The sequence below is a fragment of the Pinus tabuliformis genome, chromosome 4_1, assembly GCF_031772625.1.
Source record: "Pinus tabuliformis cultivar Carrire ecotype Pingquan chromosome 4_1, CPIR1, whole genome shotgun sequence".
In the NCBI taxonomy this organism is placed as follows: domain Eukaryota; kingdom Viridiplantae; phylum Streptophyta; class Pinopsida; order Pinales; family Pinaceae; genus Pinus; species Pinus tabuliformis.
In genome coordinates this window covers 191,395,172-191,410,856 of record NC_142303.1, presented here as the reverse complement: position 1 = coordinate 191,410,856, position 15,685 = coordinate 191,395,172, and the positions used below count along the sequence as shown (strand labels likewise).

At 37.8% G+C, this 15,685-nt stretch overlaps 1 protein-coding gene and 1 pseudogene across 2 annotated transcripts in view; both read right to left on the bottom strand.

Moving 5' to 3' along the window:
• The window catches only part of LOC149174858 (NagB/RpiA/CoA transferase-like superfamily protein), a 132,425-nt gene that overhangs the window by 34,350 nt on the left and 82,390 nt on the right, over positions 1-15,685 (bottom strand). The gene's annotated exons all lie outside the window — the stretch shown is intronic.
• On the bottom strand, positions 8,339-14,462 carry LOC149174859 (ubiquitin C-terminal hydrolase 12 pseudogene; annotated as a pseudogene).

Genomic DNA, 15,685 nt, shown 5'->3' with positions numbered 1-15,685 from the left:
CTCCATCAACCAAGAAATGCCACCATGATGATAATAGGTTCCAATACAATCCACCAAAATGAGAAAGGAGTCTCCTCAGTCAAGCAATTCCATCTTCAAGTCAAGTCAAGACCTCATTAAAGTATAATTATGTGACGTTCTGTATGTATGATGGTGTCACCCCTCATATGTAATATTAGTGGTAAAACTACAAAAAAAATTCGTCATTACATGGGAAAGCCCATGTAAAATATGGAAATCAAAGTTGCGGAAGGGCGGGCGGCAAGGGGGGCGGGGGGCGAGGGGGGGTATTTGTCTTTCATGCAGTTGGGGATTGGAAGCGAAAGAGTTTGTCATCATCATCCATCAATTTTAGTAGGGACAACCAAACATTTTAATCACCGTCAAAGATTTTTTCTTGCAATGGGCACTAATTTCTATACGTTTTCATATTCCCAAGTATTGTTCACAGTCCACCCCGTAACTAGGTTATTTTTTTTATTTATGCACTTGTTCATCTTATAGGAAATGATTCTTGCGCTCTCCACAAAAAAGGCTCCTCTCACAAACTCATGAGCTCTGTCTTGTCACACAAACCTTTGTGCACAAAACAATTAATTATTTGTGCCTCCATCATCCTCTTTATAGGCCCCCCATTTCAAACATGCAAGGAGGCCCAGTTCAAATTTATAACTTGAGTTCTTGATTGCAAGTTAACTGAGAGTTCTTCTCATCCTTTCTCCAATCAACGTTGGAGCTTAACTCGCTCTAATTAAACAGCTAATTGCCACCTCGTTCTATAGTCAAACTGATGAAGACTCCTATTTAACTGAAGCTCCAACTCTACGCATGCTAACTTGATGTTTTATTACAGTAAACTGGAAATAACTCATTCTACGTGAAGTGTAACTTATGAGGAAAATTTGAGGTCTTAACTGGCTAAGGCACAAGCCAGAAGACCTTGCTCACTACATTTTCAACGTATGTCTTTACTTCAATCGAATTGGCATCTTCTTGAGTTATGATGTCGATTAAATCTATATTTTTCCTTCCTCCGCCACTTGCAATTTCACATTTGAGGATCTTGATGCTTCCCTCACGATACATTGTTGTACTTTGTTTTCCAATGACTTCTTATATTTATTACAGTTGTTAATTTGTGTAAGTAACTTTTCACTATGGTCCTTGAGGAGAAAGATTTCTTGATTATTGTCTGCAATAATTGTGTCAATTTCTTTTTGCATTATTTTGTAATTGTTGGAAATACTAAAAGGGGGACGAAGCAATATTTCACTTCAATTAGTTAATTTTAATCTTCAGAGAATTTAATAACATTAGCATTAAATCAAAACATAAATCAACATCACATCACATGAATAGTTAACAATACCATTCAACAATGCACAACATCAAGGGAAGTGCACAAGAGCTTTTAGGTGGAAACTCTTCCGAGAGAAAAAAAAACACCGAACAATTTTAATATAGGTCTTTAAAGATTACATCAACAGGAAGCTACAACTTCCAAGATTCTCCGGCAACAACTGAGAGGACGCTCCAACCCCCCAATTTATTAGTTCCAACACCCTGCAAGCTACAACTTTCGCTAGCACCACCCTGCCACCCTAAAGTGTTTTCAGGCTCCAACCTGAGAGACCTCACTCTCAGCCTTGCACCCCCAACCACCCTGCAGATAGAAGAATAACGAGTGAGATACTTCACTCTCCGCCTTGCACCACCCAACCAACCTAAAGATAGAAGAATAATGGTTGATTACGCTGCTCAACCACTGCACTCCACAATCACTATCCTAATCATTGTCCAATTATTGTTGTCAACAATACGACTGTCAATATTGTTGTTTCCCTGTCACCGTGCTACCTCTGCTTTTGTCCAATGGCCAATTATAAGAGTGTCATTTTGGAATGGAGCATTAATTATTTATTGAAGTTTGTGCGGGCCCATATACAACATTCAAGTCCGTTGGACATTTTCTCGTGCAACTCTAGGTTCATATGTGTTCATTTGTGATACATCTGGTTTGTTATCAATATTCCTCTGCTCTCTAGTCTTTGCGATGAATGTATTGCGTATTGAACAGTGCATCTATCCCTCTGAAGCATAAAAACTATGGCTGAAGCAAGAAAACTTAATATGTTAAAATACACACAGGTATTTGTAATAATAATTTATTAATATATATAATGTATAAGCGATGTGAATGTTACAATGAGGCCCTGCTTTTATACCTCAGCAAGTGACTTTTCGTGATTAGGCATGTCTTTTAGACATGCCTTTTCACTTAACTTAATGACTATTTAACATAACCAATATTTAATTATTTAATATTTATATTCATTTTATTTATCTCACTTGTTATGAATTATATTCATAACATAGCCCTTCCCTTCGAAAGCTTTGTCCTCAGCTTTAATGTTGTCGATGAAAAGACATGATCTCTTATTTGCCACGAATGTCTTCTTTACACTTGACCGCTAATACTTTCTTCCTTTGATTGCGTCATTGGTAGCTCATCTTCTATGATTCGTTCGTAACTTTGATTTGAGTCCAGGGTTATCGATTTTATTTTTTAATAATTTTAATTTCTTTTTAATAATTTAATTTCTTTTTTTTAACTCTATTTTTTTTCATACCTCTAATTTATTATATATATTTCTTAACACTTTTTAATTTTTTTTACTAATTTTTTTTAAATGCTAAATTTTATATTATATATATATATATAATACTTATTATTTTGTTTTTGTTTTTAATATATATATATATATATATATATATATTATGTTATATAATTAAATAACTTAATTAATTATATAATTAACAAGTAATTTATTTAATTATATGTCAAATTAATAATATAATTAATTGACGCTATATATAAATTAAAGGTCTATTCATATGAAATGGTGGGGTAGGGAGGCACAAAAGCAAATGGTAGCGATTGGGCTTGGACAAAATGGACATAGCGGTGATCAAGGAATGACGCGGAAGATTCTGGCTTACGAGCGTATGTGCAGTGGAGGACACGTCACACGTTGTATGTGTGGGATATGTGGACAGACACGATACATCCAAAAAGACAGGCACCGTGGTAAGGTGTTGATGGCGACGGATGAATAAGCTAGAAGCCGATTTCTGGGACACAATTCGACCATCGCCTTCCGCAGAATCAAACTGAAGTCATTTTTTTTGGGGTTTGTGACGATGACAATGAGTACAACTGCTGGCGTCTTCATCGTCCTTGCTCCCCATCGATTCCAACTCTAGCTACTAAATTGGACGAGCTGTTGCACGGCTTCACAGCCGGTTTCCGTCAAGTTTTCTGGCATCGATTGACCGTTGTCGCCCGTATCTAGACGGTTCCCTATTGTGATGAATAAACGCGTAGGCAATTACTACCAACAACTGGCCGTTTTTCCCAATATGTGTGGTGTATTGGAGTTGGTTATAAGTTGAAATATCCCTTCTCTGTATATGTGCGTTGGATTATACTTGTCATATCAGTGAAGTTGTGTTGGCATTGATTCTCTATGCGTTTAGTCTTGGTGCTTTGGTTTATCACTAGTGCGTTGTTGAATAGTTTAATCTCTGCAGTGAGTTATATACAACAGTGTGTTGAATCGATGATCTGGTTGAATGCCATGAGTTCTAGTTGAATGTCGTAAGTATATGGTTCATGGGTTTGTACTCTTGATTCGTTGTTGGTTCATGCTCTCTATATGGTTCGTTGGTTCATATTCATATGCATCGGTATTTGCTTATATATTATATGCCTTGAACAGTGAAGTTCATGTATTATGGCATACGTTGGTTCATGTATGATTGTATGCGTTGGTTCATATTCAAGGCATGTGTTGGTCCATATTTTAGATATACGTTGGTTCATATTTGAGGCATGCATTGGTGGTATATATTATATGCATTGGTTTATATGTGATTGTATATGCGAGTTGGTCTATATTGAGAGCCTACGTTATTGTTTGCATCATTGTTTTTTGAGTTATTTTGAAGACAATTGCAGAAAAATTTGTATGATGGGTCTCTATTGTTTGTACAAAGATATTAAATTTGTTCATGCAAGATTATATTGTTGTATTTTGACTATTCAAATCCCAACTCAAAAATTTTCTAGAGATGCATTCACTCATCTCCATAGTTAGAATAGTTCTCACTAGCAAAGAGAACTATCAAGAATGGTCCAGAAAAATAAAGCATTCTCTCATTTTCAATGAATTATGGAAAGGTGTTTGTGAAGGAGAAGATAGAAATCCTCCGAAAAAATCCCACTTCAGAAAAAGAGCTCAACGTATGGGAGAACAAGAACAACAAGGCCTATGCCTTGATTGTTGCATCAGTGAATGAAGAGGTGAGTCATCACATTTCACCATTTACAACTGCCTTTAATGCTTTAAAGAAGCTGAAAGACTTATATGACTCACACTCAGATCTTGAATCGAAAGATGATGATCCCCTTGTCCTAACCTCTGAAATCAAAGCTATTATGCATGATGTAGAAGCCAACAATGTTAAAATAGATGTTCCTCTCACAACTTTTATCAAGGCGTTATATCCCACATATTCTCACTACCTTGAATCATTACAAGCTAGTGGAAAACTTAAAGAGATTACCTTTGATTCTCTTGTGGAGAAGTTTGTAGAAAGAGAAAAATCTTTTGGAAAGAGGAAGACAGTTACTTAGTCTTCTAAAGAAGTTGTGTGCCTTGCATAGAAAGAGAAGAATAAGGCATAGGATTCTTCTAGAGGAAGAGGTGGTAGAAGAGGGCGTGGAAACAAGAATAGTGAAGGCAGGGGGGACATTACCAAGGAGGAAGACTTGATCTTCATTGTATACGTTGCAACAGAAATGGACATGATGCTTCCACATGCAATCTCTCTTGGGGAAGAATCAGACAAGAAAGAAATGAAGACAAAAGCAAATCACCAAATCCAGGGAAAGCTAAAGCACTTGAATGCGCTCATTATATTGTGGCACATTGCAATATTGGAGTAACTAAAGACTTGTTTAATGCTTCACTTACTTCATGCAAAGATGCATGGTTGCTTGATTCAGAACCAACCTACCACATGACCTTTCGAAAGGACTTCTTTGAAGAATTTAGAGACAGTGTTGATGGAGCAGTCTACTTTGCAGACAAGTCAAAACTCAAGCCATCCAAACTTGGCACCGTCAAGATCAAACTTCCCGATCTCCTTGACTTTCTTCTACATCACTGGGATAGAAGAAGAAAGACTCTTGAAGCTGCAAGGAACCTTTGCTCGTGCACAAAAATTTGCATACAGTTCTCAGTATGATGAAGGTGAAGGTACACTACCATCCAGTGTCTTATGGCATGCTAGATTTGGACACCTGAATTATGACGGTCTTTGTTTATTGAAGAGAAATGGTGTAACTGGTTTACCAACCATTCCTAGGAAACTTAAGCAATGTAATGCTTGTATCTTAGGAAAACATAGCAAATAGCCATTTCATGATTCACTTTCCAGAGCTCATAGAAAACTTGAACTGATTCATTCTGAAATGTGTGGCCCTATGCATGTTCCTTCTATAAATGCAAATAAATACATGATGACTACACCAGAAAGTGTTGGGTATATCTATTGAAGAACAAATCTAAAGCTTTTGAAACTTACAAACACTTTAATGTATGGATTGAAAACAATACACAATCTCATATTGGTTTTATTCGTAACAATAATGCAAAAAGAATATACTACAAATGAATTCAAAAACTATCTTCGTCGGCATGGCATCCAACATCAAACAACTATGCCTTATAATCCTCAATAGAACGGTGTAGCCGAAAGAATGAACAGGGCAATCTTAAATATTGTACGTTCAATGATGTTTTTCAAAAATGTTAAGTTGATGTTTTGGGTTGATGCAGTTCTACGTGCAGTTTATATTAAAAACAAATGTCCATCTCATGCTCTCAAAAACAAGACTCCCTATGAAATGTCGTATGGCCACATTCCTTTGGTGAGGCATCTCTAGGTTTTTGGTTCCACCTGTTATGTCTTGATTCCAAAAGAACAGAGAAACAAACTTGGTACGAGGAGTCAAAAGTGTATCTTCTTGGGGTACTCGAATACCTCCAAAGCATATTGTCTCTACAATGAAAAAAATAAGAAGTTTTTATTATCTAGAGATGTGATTTTTCTTGAATCTTCCAAGACAGACAATATTGTTGAGCAGCAACTTAAACACTTTGATAGATTCAAGTATGCAAAACCTTTTCAAGAATTTGATAATGAGATTCCACACCTTGAAGGGGGGAATCCCTATTGTGGATCAATCTATGGAATCTCCTTTTGAAGCACTCTCTCCCCCTCATGAAGCTCCAACCACTGATCAAGAAGACACTTTGAGTGATGTGATTGAGAGAATCGAAACGCTAAATCTTGATTAAGCCCCATCTCAGTCAACTGAACAGCCTAGGCCATCTCAGAATGGCTCACTAAGATACTTGAAAGTGTTCATCCTAATGAGCTTGGAAAGACAGGATGAGAAGTTCTACTAGACAGAATGGAGGTGATGTACACAATTCTGATTCAGCTGTTGATATGGATGTTTCTTGTGATTGTGAATTAAATTTGTCTACAGATTTTGAGCCAACTTCCTTTAAAGAAGTTTCTTCTCATGATGAATGGAAAGAAGCAATACAGAAAGAGTATGACGCTCTAATAAAGAATGAAACTTGGAAGGAGGACCCTCCATTTGGAACTAAACCGATTGGATGCAAGTGGGTCTTCAAGATCAACTACAAATCAAATGGCTCACAACATGACAAGCACAAAGCAAGGCTCGTGGCAAAAGGTTTTGCACATAAAGAAGGGGTCAATTATGAAGAGACTTTTACCCCCACAACAAAATGGGCTACCATCCAAACTCTCTTTGCCTTGGCAGCGCAGAATGGATGGAAAGTCCGTCAAATGCATGTAAAAATTATCTTCTTTAATGGATATATGAAAGAAAATGTTTTTATGTCTCAACCAGAAGGATTTGTTATGAAGGGACAAAAGCACAAAGTATGTAAGCTTATCAAATCCTTGTATGGTCTCAAACAAGCACTAGGAGCCTTGTATGCGAAATTGACTGAACATCTTCTGAAATTAGATTTCAAACACTATGATCTTGATAATGCAACTTTATTTGTCAAGAGAGTTGGCAAAATTGTTGTATATCTTGTGGTGTATGTAGATGATCCACTGATGACAAGGGACAATGAAAATCACATTGCATCCATAAAGAAAGAATTGAGGAAAGGTTTTGAAATGACAGATTTGGGATATATTCACTCCTATCTAGGTATTGAAGCAACCCAACATCATAAGTTTATATTCCTCTCTCAAAAGAAGTACAAATTTGGCATGGTTGAGTGCAATCCTTTGACCACTCCAATGGAACAAAATATAAAGCTTACATCCAAAGAAGGAAATGAATTTGAGGATGCAACTAAGTACAGACATCTCATAGGAAGTCTCAACTACCTAACTACTACTAGAACAGAAATTTCATTTGTTGTTGGAATCCTCTCCAAGTTTATGCAAAAGCCTTGTGAGGGTCATCAGTCTACTACAAAAAGAGTTCTAAGTTACTTGAAGGGAACTCAAGACTTTGGACTCATATACATAGGTGGATGACCTCAGCGTGATTGGATACTTTGATTCAGGCTTCAATGGAGATAAAGAAAATGGAGTATCTACTTCAGGTTATGTTATGAGGCTTGGATCAGGAGTTGTCTCCTAGAGGCCACGCAAACAATCAATTCCAGTAGATTCAACAACAGAAGCAGAATATGTGGACGCTGCAAAAGCAACAAAGGAGATATTGTGGCTCAGAAACATTCTTGAAGATTTGCAGGAGAAACAAGTGCATTCTACTCCTCTTTTAATTGATAAAACTCCTACAATAAAATTGGCCAAGAATTCCATGATCGAACCTAGCATATCAATACAAAGTATCATTTGATTAAACATCATGTTGAGGCCAAGACTATTCACCTATGCTAGTGTTCCATATATGAGTAAATTGCAGAGATCTTCACCAAAGCGCTTGGAAGAAAAGTTTGAAAGATTCAGAATGATGCTTGGACTCACCAACATCCCTTCAGATTAAGAGGGGAATGTTGACACCTAATCTTTCGGGATTAGGAAAATATTGTAAATATTGTAAATATGAAAATAAGAAGATGAAGAGACATTCAAATATGAATTCCAAGAGTCTCCCTATCTAATGTATATATTAATGAATCTTCATAATAAGAAATCGAACTATTCGTAGATTTACCAAGCCTAGCCTAACAATGGGCGGGGAAAATCATTATGCAATAGTCACTGCCAAGCTTTCTCCCCACATTCCCAATTTCAAATGAATTTGTAAAGGCCATCGTATCTTATATTCCAGATGGTCAATACTATCAACAGTTGGTGGTATCACTTTCTTAGAAATTTGATTCCACAAGTTTGCCTTTTCCTTGGCACAGAGGAATGGAATAAAATTGCCTTTGCTTGATGCAGGAGGTGGGAGTGATTGAAAATCCATACCATATTCGGCGTCCAAAAACAATCTCAATTCTACAATCTGTGCCCTGTTTGAAGTTGCAATGTGTGCCTTGTTTGAAATCTTCCTCAGATAGTCAACAGAATGGGATTCTTTTGGTTTTGATAAGGATCTGTTAGAACAGTGTGTATGGTTGTGGCACTTAGCCGATAGCCCAAAGTGTTGAAATTGCACTAGAATGTCAGCTTCTTTACCAACTTCTTCCTTGAAAGAGACAAAAGGAACTTGCTTCTGAAACCTCTGAACCTTATCATGATCGACAAGTTCGAAATATATGTCCTTACCAATTTGTTCTACAAGATCTTCATCCTGTGCCACTTTAAAAATAGTATAAAGATGTGCTTTTGTCTTCTCTTTTCGTTTCTTCTCCTTTCCTTCTTGTTCTTTCTTCAATCTTACCTGCAAGTGCTCCACTATATCTTTCTCATCAACATTGCAAATAATCTTATCCCTGTCACTTTATCTTATATATACAAGCATATAAGCATTAGTGTATTTGGTAAATTTAAATGGTGTTTTGATGAACCTTGGACTATTGATGAGGTTTGGATTTGGCTGAGGAAGCTCCTCTTCACCACCATATTGTTCCTCCAATGGTCTCTTTACCTCTTCCTTTGTGACTCTTTCATCATCAAACTCGTACCATTGGTCTGAGGGAGTTGGTCTAATGAAAGAATACTAATGACTAGCACGCACACCTCCACTATGAACCAAAATACTATGAAGAGTGTATAAATTGCACACATTGTTATCTGCATCTGGAGAAAGATATTCGCCATTGTCTCTTGTTGAAAATGTAGCGAGCAATAATGAGCAAGGTCTTCTAGCTTGTGCCTTAGCCAGTGAAGACCTGGAATTGTCCTCATGAGTTAGACTTCAATTAGGATGAGTTATTTCCAGTTTGCCAAAATAATCACCAAGTTAGCATACGTAGAGTTGAAACTTTAATTACATAGAATTCTTCATTAGTTTAACTACAAAACAAGGTGGCAATTAGCAGTTCAGTTAGAATGAGTTAGCCTTCAGTCTTGAATGAAGGACAAGTTAAGAACTCCAATGTTGATTGGAGAGAGAAAGAGTGTCACTCTCAATTAACTCATCAATCAAAAATCGAGTTTTAAATTAGAATTGGGCCTCCTTGCATGTTCGAATTGGGCTTATAAAGAGGAGGATGAAGGCACAAGGAATTCATTGTTTTGTGCACAAAGGTTTGTGTGACAAGACAAAGCTCACGAGTATGTGAGAGAGCCTTGATTGTGGAGAGTGCAACAATTGTGTCTTAAGAAATAGGAGGCACAAGTGCACTAGGATTTAGGAGTTTGTTGTGCAAAAAGAAGAGGAGTTGAGTCCTAAGTAATAGGAGGCAAGAAGTGCACAAGGAAATAGGGACCTAATGTGCAAGGACTAAGGAGCCTCTAGCGCGCAAAGTTCAAGCAAAAGAGAGGAGGTTTTACAAAGCAAGTCAAGGAGGCAACAGAGGAACAATTGTGTGCTACAGGGCCGAGATCAAGTAAGATTAAGGCCAACCAAAACTAATTATATGAGCTAAGAATTCTGTAAGTATAATGCTTTCTCAAAGAGACAGATTGCTTTGTAATAGATCCAAATGCTCAACAATCAATAAAATAGCCACATCAAGCAAGCAAGTTTTCCCTGTTGGGTTTCTTTAGAAAACAAGTGTGTCCATTTGTGCATGTGTTTTTATCTCTGTGATTTTATTTCGTTGCTTATGAATTGTTAAGAAACCTTGTAGCTTGGTGAAAGTAAACTAGTTTTAGTTTTCAGTTATTCATCTAAGTAGTTGCAAAGTTTCATGGAAATTTAACATGGTTTTAGAGCAGAGATTAGTATAAAGGTTAGCACCAAATTAACCAATTAGTGGACAGCACAAATCAAGCAAAAGGCTTGCGCTAGAGTTTGAAGAGCACAGCAATTCTTTGGATAGCAGTATGGCATTCCAAAGGCTAAGGTTAAATCACAATTTAGAAGGAACCTCAAATTTCTACTAATGGAAGGAGCATATCTCAGTAGTGAAGGAAGATAATGGAGTGCTCGAGTTTGTGAAGCAAGCAATAGCTCCACCTCAACATGCCCAACAGTTGATCTAGGATAACAAGAGTGACACCAAGATGAGGAGGATCATTCTTGAGGGGATCAGAGATCATATTATTCCTTATCTCCATGAGAAGAAGACAACATATGAGATGTTTAAAGCCATCTTAGATCTGTATCAGGGTTCCAGTGATGCTAGGAAGCTAGGTGGAGTGGGCGTGATTGTAGCAGAGTGACCTTACGAGTCTTGCACTTCTAGGACTTCACAAGTCTTGGTATAGTTTCCAAGATGCAGTAAGTGGAAGAGACAATATTCCCAGTTGGAAAAGGTTATGTAGTGATTGCGTTCAAGAAAAAAATCTGAAGAGTGCCAAGCGCTGGTTGAGAAGCTCCAACAGAGGACGAGGAGAACTTTGCCCTGGCAGGCAAAGGTAGAACAACCAAGGGAAAGAAGGGCCAAGGAGGGACCGAGTCCAGTCAAAAGGGCAAGAAGAAGAAGAAGGATCTAAGCAAGATCAAATGCTTCCATTGCCATCAATTGGACACTCTGCCACTAAGTGTCCTAATCAAAAGGATTCCAGTATAGATCTTGTAGCTGCAACAGCTGAGATAGATGTGTTTTCTGCTCAGTTCAAGAGAGATTTCTCATTGATAGCTTACATGGCAAGCTCAACAGACAACAATGTATGGTATATTGATTCAAGGCATCCTTCCACATGACTGGGAACAAGTAATATTTCAGTCACCTTAAGGAGAAGGACATGCAGTTTCAGATTGAACTAGGAAATGATGGCAAGTACGCAACTGGGGGAGTTGGTAATGTCAGTTTTGACAGGGAGTCAAGTAGCTCTCTCCATCTCAGAGATGTCCTGTATGTTTCAGGCCTGAAGCAAAACCTTGTTTCAATAGCTACCCTTGAGGACAAGGGTTATGATGTCATCTTTAGGAAATCTAAGGCTTACCTCCAACACTTAGCTTCTAAATGTAATAAGCAGATAAGTTTAAGGAAGAAGAATTTGTATCTATTACAAGTTGAGACAAGCACAGCCTTGAGCAGAAAGGCAGGAATTGCACAGAATAGAGACATGAGGGTGGAGGAGAACAGAGCTTTGAGGGAGTCCTTAGAGCGAGAGCAAGTTAGAGCTCTCAAGAAGGAACCTCAGCCAGTATCACAGTTTGAGTCTTCGCTAGTTGGCAAGTGGGTCGACCAGCAGGATAATGAGGGGCAGAGACCAGGGCAAGTGGATGTAGCCACTCCGTCAGTGACTTCCAGTACAGGGAGAGTTCGGACCAAGTGGTTAGAAGATTTGTTTAGGGAGGATCAAAAGAGAGTTGGACCTCCTAGTACCACCTTGGGGTACATGGTGTTTGTGACTGAGGCTATAGACTGATAGAATAGGAGCATGGTTGGAAGGAAAAGGTCTTTAGATCAGATTCCACAATAGCAAGCAAGGAAATCTTCTAGTTCAGAGGGAGCAGTTGCAGCAGCGGATAACGTAGTAGTGTTGCAGAGAGATCCAAGTGGAAGACGTTCTTCCAAAAGTATTTTCCTCGCTAAGAGGGAGTGTTGAATATGTAGCGAGCAAGGTCTTTTGGGTTGTGCCTTAGCCAGTGAAGACCTTGAATTGTCCTCGTGAGTTAGACTTCAGTTAGGATGAGTTATTTCTAGTTTATTGGAATAATCATGAAGTTAACATGCATAGAGTTGAAGCTTCAGTTATATAGGAGTCTTCATTAGTTTGACTATAGAACGAGGTGGTAATAGTAGTTCAATTAGAGCGAATTAGCCTTCAGTCTTGATTGAAAGAAGGACAATTAAGAACTCCAGTATTGATTGGAGAGAAAGAGTATCACTCTCAGTTAACTCATAAATCAAAAGTCAAGTTCTAAATTAGAATTAGGCCTCTTTCCATGCTTGAATTGGGCCTGTAAAGAGGAGGACGAGGGCACAAGGAATTCATTGTTTTGTGCGCAAAGGTTTGTGTGACATGACAAAGCTCACGAGTTTGTGAGAGAGGAATTGTGTCCTAAGATATGGGAGGCACAAATGCACTAGGATTTAGGAGTTGGTTGTGCGCAAAGTAAAGAGTTGGATCCTAAGTAATAGGCTGTATGAAGTGCGCAAGGAAATGGGGATTTTCCCTATAAAAGAGGAGTTGATCTGTGCTAGAGAATAGGGGCTCATGTGCACTAGGAAATAGGTACCTAGTGCGCAAGGATTAAGGAGCCTCTAGTGCACAAAGATCAAGCAAAAGAGAGCAAGTTTTGCAAAGCAAGTCAAGGAGGTAGTAGAGAAACAATTGTGTGCTAGAGGGTCGAGATCAAGCAGGATCATGGCCAGCGAAGATCAATTGTATCAGTTGAGAATTGTGTAAGAAGTAAAATGCTTTCTTAAAGAGATAGATTGCTTTGTAATAGATCCAAGTGCTCAAGAACAATCAATAAAATAGCCATATCAAGCAAGCAAGTTTTCCCAGTTGGGTTTCCTGAGAAAGCAAGCGTGTCCATTTGTGCATGTGTTTTTATCTCCATGTTTTTATTCCACTACTTATTAATGGTTAAGAAACTCTATATCTTGGTGAAAGTAAACTAGTTTTAGTTTTCAGTTATTCATCTAAGTAGTTGCGGAGTTTCATGGAAATTTAAAATCTCTATCCACATCAAGTTGAAGTGGAAATTCATATGTATCATTTATTTTGACCATTGTATCTCGCATGCGGTCGTATTCAAATCGCTTCAACTGAAGTTGCAGTACGAGGAGGAAAATTAAGGAAAATAGCACCTTTTCTTGCATCATGTAGTCCATATTGCTCTACATGATATTTGTTATCACCATCAAGTTGTTCAACTTCCACATACTTGTCAAATGAACAATAGACATCTCTGCAGCCTTTAACATCAAGTTGTAGATCATAGAGTGATTCCTTCCTTGTAGATTTTTAATCCACATTTATGCATTCAATGTAGTTCATAGGATGTCCTTCAGATAGATAGTTTATTGTATCCAAAACAGTTGTGCCCCTCATTTTATCTTATAACTTCTCGCAAAGCACTAGGTTTAGCCCCTGCACATCATGTTGCATGAAAGAATCATGTGTGTCCCATTTGAATGATTTTTTCAAGTCTTTCGTTGAAACTCTTCCAGTGTCACTGTACTCGACTTTATAAAACAAGCTTTGTAGAGCCAATGGAATTCGTTTTGAGGGTATATCATTTTCAATAGTGGCCACATGATAGAGAGCCTTTCTAGCGTAAGGAATATTATATAATGTATAGAGCAACAAATTCATGTAGCATGTTGCCCCTTAATTCTTCGGCCCAACAAAACCCATTTGCTTTTTAGAATGATATGCCCAATAATCAAGTACCCTTCATGCACTAATTTTGCTTCCACAATAAAAATATCATCTAACAAATATCCTTTTGTGGGGTTCTAAAATTCAAGTAAAGGCATGAACAATGTGAATCCCCGATTGCTCTCCTAGTCATTGAACTGGTGATATGTTTCTTTCTTGACGGTGAACTTTTGATGAATCTAATTGATAATAACCAGACTAAATAAGACATATATGTTCCAACCATAAGGTAATGTAGCAAAATTTGCCACATCTAAGTAAATGGACAAGTGGTCCACATTGTTCCCTTTAGGGAATATCAATGCACACCATTTATAACCCCCTACTATGAAAACCTCTGAGTAACACTTATTAATATTCAAACTGGAGACATGCTCAATCGCCCAAGTGAATTTGTAAAGTGGGGTCTCCTCCGTGGGTTGATTTTCTATTGTACTCACTGACTCACTTTGTGTTGGTTCCACTCTAGTGACCATCATATTATGTTGAACAGTTGGCGTTGCTACGCTATCAGAACCATCAGATTCAAGAGATGGATTTCTTGTATCTCCCTTTGGATGATATAACCAATCAAAATTGTAAGGTGAAGGCTTGGAGTTGCCCAGAGGTTCTAGGGATTGAGGTTTTTCATTCTTTTTAGGAGGATACAACCATGTCCAATCATTTGTAGTATCCTAATGCAATTTTTCCCTAACGATTCCTTACGTAACTAGGGTTTCAAACAGAATTCTTTACTCCTTCAAAAGAGAGCACTCCATGAAATAAAAAATTCCTTCAAAAATAATAGAAATTCTTATAAGAGCAAATAATACTATTCTTGAATCCATAATAAATAAGATCAACCATCAACCAAAAATACAATATTCCGCAGAGTATATTCAACCATCCAAAGTTTGATAAACCAATTCAGTATTAAACCATATTTACCCTAGTCTCATAACAAATTACCTGGGTAATCCGTGATGATACGTAGTCTAGAATAATTGTAAGAATTTCGGATGTCGCCCTAAACCGCCCGCAACTAGATATATAACCTCTAGATCGACCGCGGTGGACCAGGTGATCCAGGTGGGTATTGGTGGCCACCTACCAATTCCACTTGGACCCCCACCATTGTTTCTTTCAGTTTTTCAATTTCCTTAATTGTAGCACAATTTACTACTTTTAGCAGTTTTTCAGGTCCTAAATTTTTGGAGTCGTTTTGAGGCCCTAAACGACGTTGTTTTGGCAATCTACTGCTAGCGATTTTGCCTAAAATCGTATTTTCCATCGTAGTCCTCGAAGAGATATTTCCAACGAGTTATCATGCATGTCAAACGGAGATAATATGACCAAGTCGTGACCCCGGGAAGTTGGTTGTCCAACTCATCCCAACAAGGCCCATAAGCTCTTGGTGTTACATCTCCTCGGGTTAGAATTTTGGTTTTTTAGCGTTTGCTCTTATTGTTCAATAATAAAAAGGCCCTTGAGCCTCATTGTAACGAGTTGAGAGGCATGTAGCCGCCACATCTCTTCTCAGAGATAAGCTACCATTGCCCAAGCTATTCTTATTTCCATTATGTTTGTAAGCATATTTCAGTATTTGATATTTATGAAATGAAGTGTTATTTCTACTGCATCTTTGTATTTATGGTTATATCTGTAAATTGTTGCGTTCCTGTTTAAATCTGGATCAGTGGTATTAGAGCGGTCTGCTCTT